Source organism: Bos grunniens, chromosome X (assembly GCF_055505025.1).
Source record: "Bos grunniens cultivar Pamir isolate PY7600 chromosome X, Bosgru_T2T1.0, whole genome shotgun sequence".
NCBI lineage: Eukaryota > Metazoa > Chordata > Mammalia > Artiodactyla > Bovidae > Bos > Bos grunniens.
The window spans coordinates 5,341,651-5,356,571 of NC_141194.1; the positions used below are offsets into that span (position 1 = coordinate 5,341,651).

General features: G+C 44.9%; 1 protein-coding gene across 19 annotated transcripts in view; it reads left to right on the forward strand.

Moving 5' to 3' along the window:
* LOC147339722 (uncharacterized) overlaps nt 1-14,921 on the forward strand; it is a 496,256-nt gene that overhangs the window by 85,387 nt on the left and 395,948 nt on the right. For 2 of the 19 annotated variants that reach the window (XR_015159001.1, XR_015159003.1), the window contains exons 3-4: nt 1,922-2,174; nt 6,362-6,559. The exons of 15 other annotated variants lie outside the window; for them this stretch is intronic. The gene's annotated coding sequence lies outside the window, so the exon portion shown is untranslated. The remainder of the gene's footprint in view (nt 1-1,921; nt 2,175-6,361; nt 6,560-14,921) is intronic. 2 more of the 19 variants (XR_015158987.1, XR_015159002.1) reach the window with 1 other exon arrangement.

Below are 14,921 nucleotides of genomic sequence, written 5' to 3' on the forward strand. Positions count from 1 at the left end.
GACGACACAGGGGTTACGTTTCAGAGGTCGGGATCCCCTAGGGCTGCTTTTCATCTCTCCCAGGGGTCCCCTCTGTGACACTCACCTCTTGTTGACCGCTGAGAAAGAAACTGATGGATACGATCAGACCAAAGAGCCCGAGGCCCTCCCGTTCCATCCTGCCTTGCCCGTGGGGCCATCCAAAAACTCCCTGTCTGCATCTCATTCCTGGCGGCTTTCTCCTTAGGGAGCTGCCTGGAGGTTATGTCACAGCCCAGTGAAGAACAACACTAGTGGTTTTTGCTGTTGTTGTTCAGTCGCTAAGTCGGGTCCGACTCTTTGCCCGCCAGGCTCCACTGTCCATGGGATTTCCTAGGTAAGAATCCTGGAGTGGGTTGTCATTTCCTTCTCCAAGGGAACTTCCTGACCCAGAAATCAAACCTGCATCTCCTGCATTGGCAGGTGGATTCTTTATGACTGTGCCACCCGGGAAGCTCACAGAGTCACCTGCAAACAACTAGCTGCTATAATTTGCACATCATATGACACCTGCTCTGGCTTGAGACCCGATCGGCACGGTTTCTTGTCTAAAGTCTGAGTCAGAGAGGAACCATGTGGAAGCACATGCTTTCAGCAAAATGGGCCGAAACGGAGAAGCTTCACTCGATGGCCCAAAGTACGGAGAGTATTTTCTTCCTCATGTCCGATAATGACCCATGAGGTTAACTTGGACGTTTTCCCACATAACCCGGGAAAAGTTTGCAATTTCTAAAGTCAGGTAAAGGGAGATGCTTAATTTAATGACTCCTGCTATTTGTAGAAGTCGTTCATAGCTTCTGAACTCTCAGATGTTGGGAAATTCATGTAATTGGAAAAGCAAGTTGGACAGTTAATGGTGAAATTGGGCTAAAAGGGACTAGCTAGCCATTTGGGTTTAGGAAGAGTATACATTTTTAGCTTCTTTTTACTTGCAAAGTTCATACAACGTTGGGCTTCCCTTGTGGCTCAGGTGGTAAAGAATCTGCCTGCAATTCTGGAGACCTGGGTTCGATCTCTGGCTTGGGAAGGTCCCGTGGAGAAGGGAAAGGCTACCCACTCCAGTATTCTGGCCTAGAGAATTCCTATGGTCCATGGGGTCGCAAAGAGTCAGACACAACTGAGCGACTTTGACTTCAGTTCACCTGTTATAACATAGTTGGGAATGCAGTATATGAAATATATGATGTTGGCAGTGATATACGCGATTGTTCTGCAGTGCCAGACTATGCCAGCTGTAACAGCAAATGAGCTCAAAGAGATGTCGTGAAGTAGGAAATATTAAATATTATTTAATATTGAATAATATTTGAATTGAATAGTTAAATAAAAATATTAATTTTTTCCCCCTAAGAACAAGAACATAGGTAGTTCAGGACTGCTTTGCAGACGAATGACTTGGGAATTTAGACTCTGGGGATTTTCCTGCTCTGAAATGAGGAGTCTTCCATGTTGACTAAGGAGAAAACAATTGGCTGTTGAGATAAACAGTTCAGTTCAGTCGCTCAGTTGTGTCCGACTCTTTGCGACCCCATGAATCGTAGCATGCCAGGCCTCCCTGTCCATCACCAACTCCCGGAGTTCACCCAAACTCACATCCATCGAGTCAGTGATGCCATCCAAGCATCTCATCCTCTGTCGTCCCCTTCTCCTCCTGCCCCCAATTCCCTCCCAGCATCAGAGTCTTTTCCAATGAGTCAACTCTTCCCATGAGGTGGCCAAAGTACTGGAGTTTCAGCTTCAGCATCATTCCCTCCAAAGAAATCCCAGGAATGATCTCCTTCAGAATGGACTGGTTGGATCTCCTTGCAGTCCAAGGGACTCTCAAGAGTCTTCTCCAACACAGGAAGGAATAAATCAAGAGAATATTCCAAAAAAAATCTTGCCCGACACTTTATGTTAACAGGTATGCAGCAAACTTGTGCCAACAGAAGTAAAAGGAAATAGAACCATCGAAGATGACCGTACGTTCTAAGTGTCCTGGTGACCGGCAGAACTGTGGTGTGACCAGCAAGAAAGTTGGGAAGAAACACAGAGTGGAGGAGGACACGGAGACATGTTTGGGGCCAGTTGATCATGATTGGTTTGACAAAGATGATCAATATGCTCAAGGTGATAAATACTCAAGAAGGCACCAAGACCGTAAGAGCAGAGCAGAGGTGAGAGCTGGGGTCTGGGACGATCAGATGAGATTTAGCAGCAGCAGCAGCAAGACCAAACTTGAGTCGCTGTTTAATTTTTTTTTTTCAAATTTATATATATATATTTATTTATTTGGCTGTGTGGATCTTCGTTGCTGCACCGTGACTTGCTTTGGTTGTGGCCAGTGGTGACTTCTGTCTAGTTGAGGTGCAGGGCCTTCTCACTGGGGTGGCTTCTCTTGTTGCAGAGCACAGGCTCTAAGGCACGTGGGCTTCAGTAGTCGTGGGGCGCAGGCTTAGTTGCTCCACAGCACGTGGAATCTTCCCTGAGCGGGGATCAAACCCGCGTCTCCTGCACTGGCAGGCGGATTCTTAACCACTGGACCACGGGGGAAGCCCCTGTTTTGCATCCTTGACGGATGTTAGAGCTTTTAATACCAAAACATCCTAAAGAATGAAGGGAAAGATCTTGTCGCAAAATACACGTGCGTTTTGAACTTGGTTACCATGGAGAGGGAAAATAGATTCATTTCATAAACAATGTAAGTGCCATGTGGTTAGTTTCTCTCTCGGCTTCTCAGGTCCTCAGTAATGCTGGACAGTTTGCTTGCTGGAAATTCTAGTTTAATGTGACCCGAACATTTGACTCTGAAGCTTCATGAAGAATGTTAGTTCCTGTGGGACCTGGAGAAAAACAATAGCAGTAATAAAGCTTTTGATTTATTGATTGATGCTTTTAAATTGTGGTGGAAAAGACTCCTGAGAGTCCCGTGGACCGCAAGGAGATCAAAGCAGTCGATTCTAAACGACATCAACCTTGAATATTCACTGGATGCTGAAGCTGAAACTCCAATACTTTGGATACTTGATGCGAAAAGCTGACTCATTTGAAAACACCCTGATGCTGGGAAAGATTGAGGGCAGGAGGAGAAGGGGACGACAGAGGATGAGATGGTTGGATGGCATCACCGACTCGGTGGACATGAATTTGAGCAAACTCCAGGGATAGTGAAGGACAAGAGAGCCTGGTGTGGTGCAGTCCATGGGGTTGACAAGAGTCGGACACGACTTAGCAACTGAAAAACAACAGCAAGATAAAGCTTAGAAAGTCATAGGAGAGTTGATCGTTGGCCAACCAGTGGCTTCTCTTACATTTGGAACGACATTAGAGCTGATTGTAAATGCTTGCAACGCACGCATCTCCCTAATTGCAAGGCTGATTGAAAGGACTAACTAGGTCACCTTCTAATGTAGCAGCTAAAGCTAGCAGATCAGAGTGATACATGTAGACAAATTCAGAAGAGAGTGTACTGTATCCATCTGACTGTGCTTGTCCGCCATCTGCAGATATAGATGCAGTGCTGACTCACTGAAAAGACTGGGAAAGTGGCCCGGAACATTCTTATCTTGACATTTTAAAAATGTGATGGACCGAGAGAGGAAACAGCAGAAAAAGTCCCCTGCGCTGAATGTGGGTAGAGGCCAGGCCTAGAGACACAGAGGCATGTAGAAGCAAGAGAGGCAGGAGAGGATGGGGGTGTGGGCAGTGCCTTACGGCTCCCCCCATCCTGAGAACCACCTCGTTTAAATTCAGCAGGAGGATGTCCCTGGTGGCTCGGCAGTCAATAATCCGCCTGCCAGTGCAGGAGACACTGGCTCTGTCCCTGGATCGGGAAAGATCCCCACTTGCCTCAAGGCAACTCAGCCACAACCGCTGAGCCTATGCTCTGGAGCCCGGGACCTTCCACTACGGAAGCCCTTGCACCCTAGAGCCCGTGCTGCAAAACAAGAGAGGTCACTGCAAGGAGAAGACCAAGCATTGTAGCAAAGAGCGCCGCACCCCCCTCCTCCACACCCCAGTCTCTGCCACAGCAATGAAGACCCAGCACAGCCAAAAGGGAATCAATATAAAATAAACTCATCAGGCGTAGAGAGGGACGAGTCCCGGCTGACGCAGGATTCCCAACCACCTGCATTTGTATCCCTTTTCTCCAACACGATTGCACATAAGACTTCTCCTGAGCCTCTCCTGAAGATGTAAAGACAAGATCGACCTATACCTACTCTAAATCAATCGATGAAACCCTTAAAAGACAGCTCTTTCTGTGCTGGATCTCATAAAGATCTTTCCCATTCCTGATTCATCTCAGGATGACTTGGATCACGCAGCTACGAAGGAAATGGCTAGTACACCTAACCCTTGACTTGCTTGGAACTTATGTACAATTATCAATTCTTATAGGATACATTATATTTAGATGAGAGAGCTTAGGGCTAAAAACTGCTACCATGATGAGACTTCCCTGTGGGCCCACTAGCTAAGACTCCAAGCTCCCCATGCAGGGGGCCTGGGTTTGATCCTTGGTCAGGCAGCTAGATCCCCACAATACTGCAACTAAGACCTGGCCCAGACAAATAAATATTTTTTTTAAAAGCTGCCACCATAAGACATGGGAGTTCACAGGATGCTCAGTGGTAAAGAATCTGCCTGCAACGCCTGAGATGCAGGAGACGCTGATTTGATCCCTGGGTTGGGAAGATCCCACACGCTGCGGAGCACCTAAGCCTGTGGCCTAGAGCCTGGGAGTCGCAGTTACTGAGCCCCCGAGCTGCAAATCCTGAAGCTTGTGGACCCTTACCCACAGCAAGGGAAGCCCCTCAAGAAGAAGCCCACACACCACAACGAAGAATAGCACCGGCCCTCGGCAACTCCAGAAATGTCTGCGTGCAGCGACAGACACAGGGCAGCCAAAAATAAATAAAATTAAAAAAAAAAAAAAACAAAACAGCAACACAGTTTCACACTGTTTTTATAGGGAAACCCATGCCTGACACCCAGCCCACGTGAATGAAATCCCCGTGGTTCGGAATTTTTTTCTCAGTAAACATGAGCTTTGTCTGTGTCGCGTTGGTGTTGTGTTCATGTTTGCTGAGCGCTGAGCAGTTTTGTGCTCACGTACCTGCAAGCCCTGCTGTTGGTAAAGGGTACAGAGCCTCAAGTGTTTTTATCTCTAGATGGTGGTGGGGGTGGCGGGGCGGCCCCAAGGGTTCTGCTAAATTAATCTCTTCGAGGCTGGACTGGGGAGATCGGGGGAGGCTTGTGAAATCTGTACGCCCTGAGCTCTGAGTTAAAGCCTTTCCAAACAGTGTCTTTGTGCCATTTGGGTGGGAAGAGAGCTTTTATTTCTCGCTGGAGTGAGGCACACATGAAGAACACAGGACCAGAGACCGCAGGAGGCTCGTTACGAGGCGCGGAAGGCAGACGTCAAGGGTTTCTGCCTAACAAGCTGCTGACGCATTTCCAACAGGGCTCCCCAGTGGCAGCCTCGCATCACCGCTGCTCACCTCTCAGGAGCCCCTCTTCTGTCTGAAAACGTTTGTGTGTTTAAGGGACGTGACCTTCCCCAGGTAGCTTCTAATTCAAGCCCCCCCGTTGCATGCGGTCGCTGTGCTTTCTTCAGTGGAGTCTGTGAAGTGTGGCCCCGGGGAAAGATGTAATAAACATCAGAGCTGGCCTTACTCACATTTAGAGGGCAGGACAGCTTTTGTGGGAGAGAGAGAGGACAAAAAAAAATGTCCTGGTCTGATTTTTTTTTTTTCTTTTTCGTTGAATGTGTTGTGTTTTGGCAAGTACTATGGGGAAAGTAAAAGTGAAGTTGCTCAGTCGTGTCTGACTCTCTGCGACCCCATGGACTGTAGCCTACCAGGCTCCTCCGTCCATGGGAGTTTTCTAGGCAAGAGTACTGGAGTGGGTTGCCATTTCCTCCTCCAGGGGATCTTCCCAACCCAGGGATCGAACCCGGGTCTCCCGTGTTCTAGATAGACGCTTTACCATCTGAGCCACCAGGGAAGTACTATGGGGGGTGGGGGAGAAAATATTAATTTACTGTGATGCAGTCATTTTCTCCTATTAGCAGAAGAACAGTCTGAGGAAATGAGAAAGCGCTGTGCTCATTGAATGGCCGTCCTGCTATTGTGGGTGTTGGCACACTACAGCCTCTGGGATGAGTCTGGCCCCCTGCTTGTACTGTCAATAAAGTTTTATTGGAAGACAGTCATGGACACTCCTGGGCAAGTGGTCTATGGCGACTTTTGTAAGACATAAGACTTAAAGAAAGACGTTTGTTAGACAGCACTGTTGAGCTATGAAAAAAAGATTCTTTGGCTTACAGAGCCTACAATATTGACTCTCTAACTCTTTACAGAAAAGTTTGCTGACCTCCAAAAGACCCTTATGGTACTCAGGGTCTCCATTTGACTGTCTCACCTGTGAATTTCTCTGTGATGGATTCTAGTCCAGCATCTCTTTCCCAAAATACCTTTTACTATCTGCATGTGGAAAGGAGAGTATTTGAACTGTGACTGCCATGACTCAGGAACTGAGCTTTCAATTTTATTTAGTGGTAAGTAATGAATTAAGAATGTTTTTTAAAAAAATTGTTTATTTTTTGGCCATGCTGGGTCTTCTTTGCCACATGCTGGGTCTTTCTCTAGTTTTGCTGTGAGTGAGGGGCTAGTCTCCAGTTGTTGTGTGTGGGCTGCTCATTATGCTCATTCTCTTTTTGTGACTCCTGGACTTCAGTCATTGCCAAGCACTGGCTTTGTTGCCCCCAGGCACTTGGGATCTTCCCGGAGCAGGAATGGAACCCACGTCCCCTGCATTGGAAGGTGAATTCTTAACCACTGGCCCACCAGGGAAGCCCCATTTTAATTAATATGAGTGTCTATATGGGACTTGCTGTGGCTCAGACTCTGGTAAACAATCTGCCCACAATACTGGAGACCCAGGTTTGAGCCCTGGGTCCGGAAGATTCCCTGGAGAAGGAAGTGGTAACCCACTGCAGGATTCTTGCCTAGAGAATCGCAGGGACAGAGGAGCCCTGGTGGGCTACAATCCGTGGGGTCTCAAAGAGTTGGAGACGACTGAGAAAGACTGAAGGCGGGAGGAGAAGGGGACGACAGAGGATGAGATGGTTGGATGGCATCACCGACTCAGTGGGCATGAGTTTGAGCAAGCTCCAGGGGATGGTAAAGAACAGGGAAGCCTGGTGTGCTGCAGTCCACAGAATCACAAAGAGTCAGACATGACTGAGCGACTGAACATAAGGAACAGAAAGCACCTATATATGGCTGCTGGCTCCTCTGTTGGGTACATGGAAGGGTTTTTTGATTGCATCACAAACCAAGGAAAGAAGGGAACTATCAAGCTCTGGTCACATTGTGACATTTCTTTTCTGAATATTTTATTTTTTGGTGCAGTTCTAACCTGTGTCATTTTTTTCTGCATTCCCTTTCTTATATTTCATTATTAAAGAAATTAGTTGATTTCTGTGTATTAATCTTGTATCCTTCTACCTTGCTGTGATATTTATTTTCTGTTTTTTTTTCTTGTGAGTATAACGAATGCACACTTTATACAGAAACGTAGTTATACCATTTTTATTTAATGCGTATCTGATAATGTAGGATTTCAGTTTCTTTTTTAGTTGGCGTTAATGTTTTTAAAGGAATGTGTATGATTTAAATTTTGAAATACTGAGTATAATGTAGTTATCTTCCCAGTTCATTTCTATCATCAATTATATGTGCTTCATTTTTTTTTTTCTGGGACAGTTTTCCAGTTGATTTTTAATTTTACCTTTTTGTTAAAAAACTGAACACTCAGCTCTGTTCTAACTCTGTTTCACGTCTTTCTCTCTGTCAGTTGGTGCTATCTTTATTATCACCATCTTTTCACTTTCTTTGAATAATTTTCTTGAGTTGATTTTATGTCTTTCATGAACTATATATATATTTTTCTATTAAATGCATTTTACCATCAAAATTTCTGTCTCCTTGTGTTTGATATGACCAATTTGGCTAGCATATGATTGGACTTTCTTTTTAATCTTGCAGCTTGAAACTGGTTGGTCTTTGAGTCTAAAGATTTTTGTCTTTCACCAAAGCTGCAGAGTTCTCCACTATTTTAATATTGCCTCTTCTGCATTAAAAAAAACCCATTTAAATATATTTTGGGTCTTTTTATATATTTAGTCAGTTGAATCTAAAACTTCCGCTTAATGTTTCGACTTCATTTTTCTGTAGTTCGCTCTGCATTGTTTGTGTACATCTATATTATAATCTAACCCACTCCAGTGTCCTTGCCTGGGGAGTCCCAAGGACGGGGGAGCCTGGCGGGCTGCCGTCTGTGGGGTCGCACAGAGTCGGACACAACTGAAGTGACTTAGCAGCAGCAGCAGCATATTATAAGCTATTAGTATTCTCTTCAGCTATCTTAGTCTGTAATTCTTCCATTTAGTTTTAGGGGGTTTTTTTTGTTTTTTTTTTTTTTTAAGTTTTTTTCACTTAAAAATTTTGTTTGCTAATTTCTCAAAAATCTTCCTGGCTATTTTTATGGTATTTTGTTTTTTATGTTGCTAATTCTATTTTTTTTTTTTTTTTTTAGATATTTAATTCATATTTATTTTACATCCTGCATTGACAGTTTTAATGCCTGATATCTTTGGGGGCTGATAGCCTACTGATTTATGCTAATGACTATCACTCTTGGTAGGGGGGGCATCATATATTTTGTGATTTTTTTATTGTAATATTTTGGATCTATGTCTATGAGGTAGAAACATTTTATGAAGGTGTCTCTGAACCTTCAAACCGTGAAATCTATAAACTGTATACATGGTTGGTGTGAGGGGTCAGAGGTGGAGACTGCAAAAGCTTGTGCTCTTGACCGCTTTTGAGCATAGCCTAGTATCCAGAATAGTTTAAATGTTGATAATGTTAGTCTGAAACACATTCAGCATCTTCTACCCTGACAGTTTTTCTCTAATCGAATGGCATTGTCTTCGTAGAACGAAGAAGGTGATTTTTGCTTTTCTGACAAAAGCAAATTTTCTTAAAGGGAATTCTTGGGCAGTGAAAAAAATCTTTTTTTAAATTTTTAATTGAAGGATAATTGCTTTACAATGTTGTGTTGGTTTCTGCTGTACAGCAAAGGTGAATCAGCCGTACGTATAAATATATCCCCTCCCTCCAATGGGAACTTCTCATCATCTCCAAACTTAGGAAGGTTTCACAGAGTAATCTTTTCACGTACATAGTTGATGTCAAGATCTGGATGGAAATTTTTACAAAATCATCTATATGCCTGGGGGATTTTTTCCCCTCCTATTAAGCAGTCAAGTTACCAAATTAGTATCTTTGGTCTTTGGAAGTTTGCTAAATTGCAGATGCAATATATTGATGGACAGATGTCTGTTTCTCTCTCGCTCTCTCTTTTTTAATATTTTTGGTGAAAGCAACTGAGGGACCATAGACTAATATGACAGTGATTTTTTTTTTTGTTTGTCTTTGTTCTTGTGTGTGCCTTTCTCTGCTTGTCCTGAATCAACAGGGATTAGTCAACTGATAGACTAAGCAAAGCGGGAAAGTGATTCTCAAAGACACTTAGCTTTGCTGTTCGCAGGCTTGATATCCAAGGATCAGTACTTTTTACAAGTACCCCAAAGTGCTTCTTATCATCAGACAAGTCAGGGAAATACTAACTTAGGGAATCCCCTCTCCATTAACCACACACTCAATTTACAAAATGACCCAGATGCTTGCGAAACGTGTTTTTTTTTTTTCCTGTTAAGTGCCAACGTCAAGATACAAGATATGATACCTTAGGATGAATGGTGTCCGATTCTTGATCTCTGAAGAAGAAGATTTAGCTTCGGGATCAGAGACCTGGCTTGACTGCTCAGGGCTTTTGGGTGGCGGAGGTTTTAACTACAGTGAAAAGGGTAAGAGAAAGCTTCTGACATAGACATCAGAAGGAGGTGGGAAGTGCCCCACTTCCTAGTCTTTGGCAAGGGAATTATATACTTTTTAATTAGCTATTACAATAAGTCAAAAGCATATCTCAAGGTCGTAAAAATTTTACCAGACCCACTCCCATAATACACATTCTAAGATACCAGGATTAGTCAGAAGGTTCTCAGGAAGGAGAAACTGTCCTCAAGCAGGATACACTGTTGTTATTATAATCCCTAGTACAGAGTTTAAACTGAGTTGTTTGTTGTGTAATCGTCAATTCCCAGCTTAAAGAAAAAAAAAAAAAAAACGATTTTATGTGATGAAGACTAAGGAATGTAGAGGGGGGAAAAAAAGTTTGTCCTTTCGTTCTCTTTGAGAATTCCAGACCTCTATCTCCTCCTCGAGACCCCCAGACCCCTCTCTCCTCAGGGACCCCCGTACTTCTTATCAACCTGCCTAGGAATTGACTGTGTCAGATAAATACATTTCACTGTCAGAAATCTGCAAAATTCTCATAGACTGTGAATTCATGAATACCCTCATTGGTGCATACCATGTTTTTGTCTTCCACTGATTCTCAGTCACTCTTTTTTATATTTTTGGCTTGTGGTGGGTCTTCACTGCTGTGTGTGGGCTTTCTCTAGTTGCGGCAAAAGGGCCTACTCTCTGCTTGCCTTGTCTGGGCTTCTCCTTGTGGTGGCCTGTCTCTTGTTGGGGAGCACAGGCCCTAGGGCACACATACTTCAGTAGTCGCAGCCTCTGGGCTCAGTAGTTGTGGCACATTGGCTCAGTTGCTCCACGGCACGTGGGATCTTCCTGGACCAGGTAGAGAACACCACGGATAGGTGTCCGGTTGCCCTGCAAGGTAGGGTCTTAACCACTGGACCAGAAGTGAAGCCCTCAATCCCTGTTCTTAAGCTCTCAGGTATATGGGAGCAGGAAAGCGCGTTACCAGTTAGAATTTTGTTATCTTGAAACGTTATTACCTTGGAATGCATGTCATCTACTGGCTTAAAGATGGTTGTATACCTGTTGTGTTAATGGCATAGACACAGTGGGCACACGATGGGAAGGGTATGATAGCTCAGCTCTCGAGCTGTAGGTTCATCAGCTTCTCGTCATCTGTGTCCCCTGCTGGATGGGTTGTTTGTTGCTATTCAGTCCCTAAAAGTCATGTTCGACTCTCTGTGACCCCATGGACTGCAGCACACCAGGCTCCTCTCTCCTCCACTATCTTGAGGAGCTTGCTCAAACTCAAGCCTGTCAAATCGCTGTTGCCATCCAACCATCTCGTCCTCTGTTGCCTCCTTCTCCTCCTACCCTCAATCTCTCCCGGCATCAGGGTCTTTTCCAGTGAGCTGGCTCTTTGCATCAGGTTACCAGAGGTATTGGAGCTTCAGCTTCACCATCAGTCCTTCCAATGAATGGTCAGGGTTGATTTCCTTTCAGATTGACTGCTTTATCTCCTTGCTGTTCAAGGGGCTCTCCAGAGTCTTCTCCAGCACCACAATCTGAAAACATCAGTTCTTTGGTGCTCAGTCTTCTTTATGTCCAACTGTCACGTCCGTACATAACTACTTGAAAAACCATAGCTGTGACTATACAGACCTTGGTTGGCAAAGAAATGTTTCTGCTTTTTAATATGCCACTAGATGGGTACCTTGGGGCAACCTGTATAAACTCTGGGAGGCTCATTTTCCCTTACCGTGAAATAGGCAAAATAATTCCTCTGATTGTAATGGGTGGATCCTAAAGTCAGATGATTTACATAAATTACTTTCAGAGGGTTAAGTATTCAAGAAACGAGACTATCTCCTAGTGTTATTGTGAGTAGTGGCCATTTTTTTGTGAATAATTGTGTTTGTTTATTTTTGGCTGTGCTGCATCTTCACTGCTGTCTGGGCTTGTCTCTAGTTGCAGGGAGTGAGGGGCCACTCTCTAGCTGCCGCGCTCCGGGCTTCTCATTGCGGAGGCTTCTCGTTGCAGAGCACAGGCTCTAGGGTGTGTGGGCTTCAGTAGTGGTGGCTCTGGGCTTAGTTGCTCTGTGGCCTGTGGGATCCTCCTGGATCAGGGATGGAACCCGTGTCTCCTGCATCAGTAGGCAGATTCTTTACCACTGAGAGCCAGGGAAGTGTACAATCCTTATGTTGGTGATTATTGCTGTTATTATTAGAAGTCGTGGCAACCGCCCGTGAGGAGGACAGAATGCCGATACCAGACGGTGCAGCAGGGTGTCCATGTGTGTTTACTGTACTTTACACACTGCGAGCACCACAGTTCTGGTGCAGTCAGGAAATAATGGAGCGTCTGGGGATACAACTTGCCATCGCTGTTCACAATTAACCTCTACTTGTCACTTTCACAGAGAAGTCTGCAGTGTTCTTTCCATACAAAATATCTTGTATTAATAGCCAGAAACCAGAACTGAAAGAGACACACGTACCCCAGTGTTCATCGCAGCACTGTTTACAATAGCCAGGACATGAAAGCAACCTAGATGTCCATCAGCAGACGAATGGATGAGAAAGCTGTGGTACATACACACAATGGAGTATTACTCAGCCATTAAAAAGAATACATTTGAATCTGTTCTAATGAGGTGGATGAAACTGGAGCCAATTATACAGAGTGAAGCAACCCAGAAAGAAAAACACCAATACAGTGTACTAGCACATATATATGGAATTTAGAAAGATGGTAACGATGACCCTATATGCAAGACAGCAAAAGAGACACAGATGTAAAGAACAGACTTTTGGACTCTGTGGGAGAAGGCGAGGGGGGGATGATTTGAGAGAATACCATTGAAACATGTATATTATCATATGTGAAACAGATCGCCAGTCCAAGTTCGATGCATGAGACAGGGTGCTCGGGGCTGGTGCACTGGGAAGACCCTGAGGGATGGGATGGGGAGGGAGGTGTGAGAGGGGGGTTCAGGACAGGGAAACACATGTACACCCGTGGTGGATTCATGTCAAGTATGGCAAAAACCACTACAGCATTGTAAAATAATTAGCCTCCAATTAAACAATTTATAAAAAAAATATCTTGTATCAAAAGTTCCAAGTTATTCAGAGCAGTAAGCCTTGACTATCAAGAAAGGAAGGACAGGACTTTTAACAGAATTAGTAAAGTGAAGAATTTACGGAGAAGAATAAATGTTTACAATTAACTCTGTTTTGAGATACTGCAGATTATCAATGTGATGATGGCCTTGTGCCTATGATAATTCTTCAGTTTTCTTGATCCTTTTTTTTTTATAGGTAGAATGATGAATCCAGTTTATAGCATCCAAAATAAACAACATTTCCTTGGTCACTTACAGTTGCTCCCTATACACTTATAGGCTTCCCTGCTGGCTCAGACAGTAAAGCGTCTGTCTGCAATGCAGGAGACCCAGGTTCCATCCCCGGGTGGGGAAGATCCCCTGGAGAAGGGCATGGCAACCCACACCAGTATTCTTGCCTGGAGAATCCCATGAACAGAGGAACCTGGTGGACTACAGTCCGTGGGGTCGCAGACAGTTGGACACGACTGTGTAACTAACACACAAACAAGGCTGCCTCAGTTCAGGAAGACATGATTGAATTTGGGGATAACAGCCTTAAAGGGCTAGGGTGAAGCATGTTTGCAATTTTTTTTTTTTTTTTTTAGATTTTATCAGGAAGCATTTTAGATAAATACAAGAGTTAAGAAAATAGTATCATAGCATTGTTGTCCAGCCACCCTTACACATCCAGGCCAGCACACAGCTTCAAGCTACACACACACGGAAATAGCCATTTGTGGGGACACCCCTGATGGTCCAGTGGTTCATAATCCGCCTCCCAACGCGGGGGATGTGGGCTTGATTCCTGGCAGGGGAACTGAGATGGCCACGGAGCGGCTAAGCCCATGTGCCACAGCTGCTGAGCCTGCACACAGTAGAGAGTTGGTGCCCTGCAACGACAGATCCCACGTGACGCCCGTAAGACCAGACCCAGCCAGATAAATAAATACTTGTTTAAACCAAATAGTATAATAAACTTCCCATCCCTCAGCTCCAACACACGCACTCCCAGCCCCTCTCGTCTCACTACACCCTCCCCTCTGGTTTGGACGATCTTGAAGCCAAGCCTAGACTTGCGTCTTCCCTTCAGTAAACATTTCATCTGTTTGCCTCCAGCACGTGGGACTCCTTTGTTACGAGTGAGGTGAGCATGTGAATTTGGAGCGCACACGTGAGCCGTGGAGCCTGTTTTGTGAGTGGCGCGGCTTGTCAGGATCCGCAGACAACATCCACCGTGCAGCCGTACCTGCCTGGGGTGAGAATATTCATCACACAGAAGCGGTGCCTCGCAGGGATTAGAGGAGCACAGCGTTGCTTACTCTGCATGTTCTTTGCAAGTTCGTTGCCTCCAAGAGACACCTCTCTTTAAAAAAAAATTTTTTTTATTTATTTGGCTGCTTCATGCGGTATGTGAGATATTAGTTCCCCAACCAAGGAATGAATGCGTGCCCCGTCCGATTGAAGGTCAAAATCTTAACTCCTGGATCGCCAGGGAAGTCTCCAAGAGACACCTTTCTTAACAACACCAGCCTTAGCTGACTGCCGTGGCCTCTTGGTTCCTGTTTAGCCGCTCACTCATGTCTGACTCTTTGCAGCCCCGTGGACTGCAGCACGCCAGGCTCCCCTGTCCATCACCATCTCCTGAAGTTTGCTCAAACTCATGTCCATTGAGTCACTGATGGGCTCTTGATCAAGACAGTATTTTCCATGTGCCACAACTACATTAGACAAAGCCTTATTTGACAATTTTCTGTCAGTGATCAGAATAGGGTAAAGGTGGCCAAATAACCCTGGTTGTCCAGGACACCCTTGGGTTTTGCCCTTTGCCCCTGAGCAAGGCCTGTGTGTAAACTCCTTCCACTCAAAACTGCCCAGACTTGAACCATTCAATCCGTGGTAACCCTGGATAGCTGTGTCTT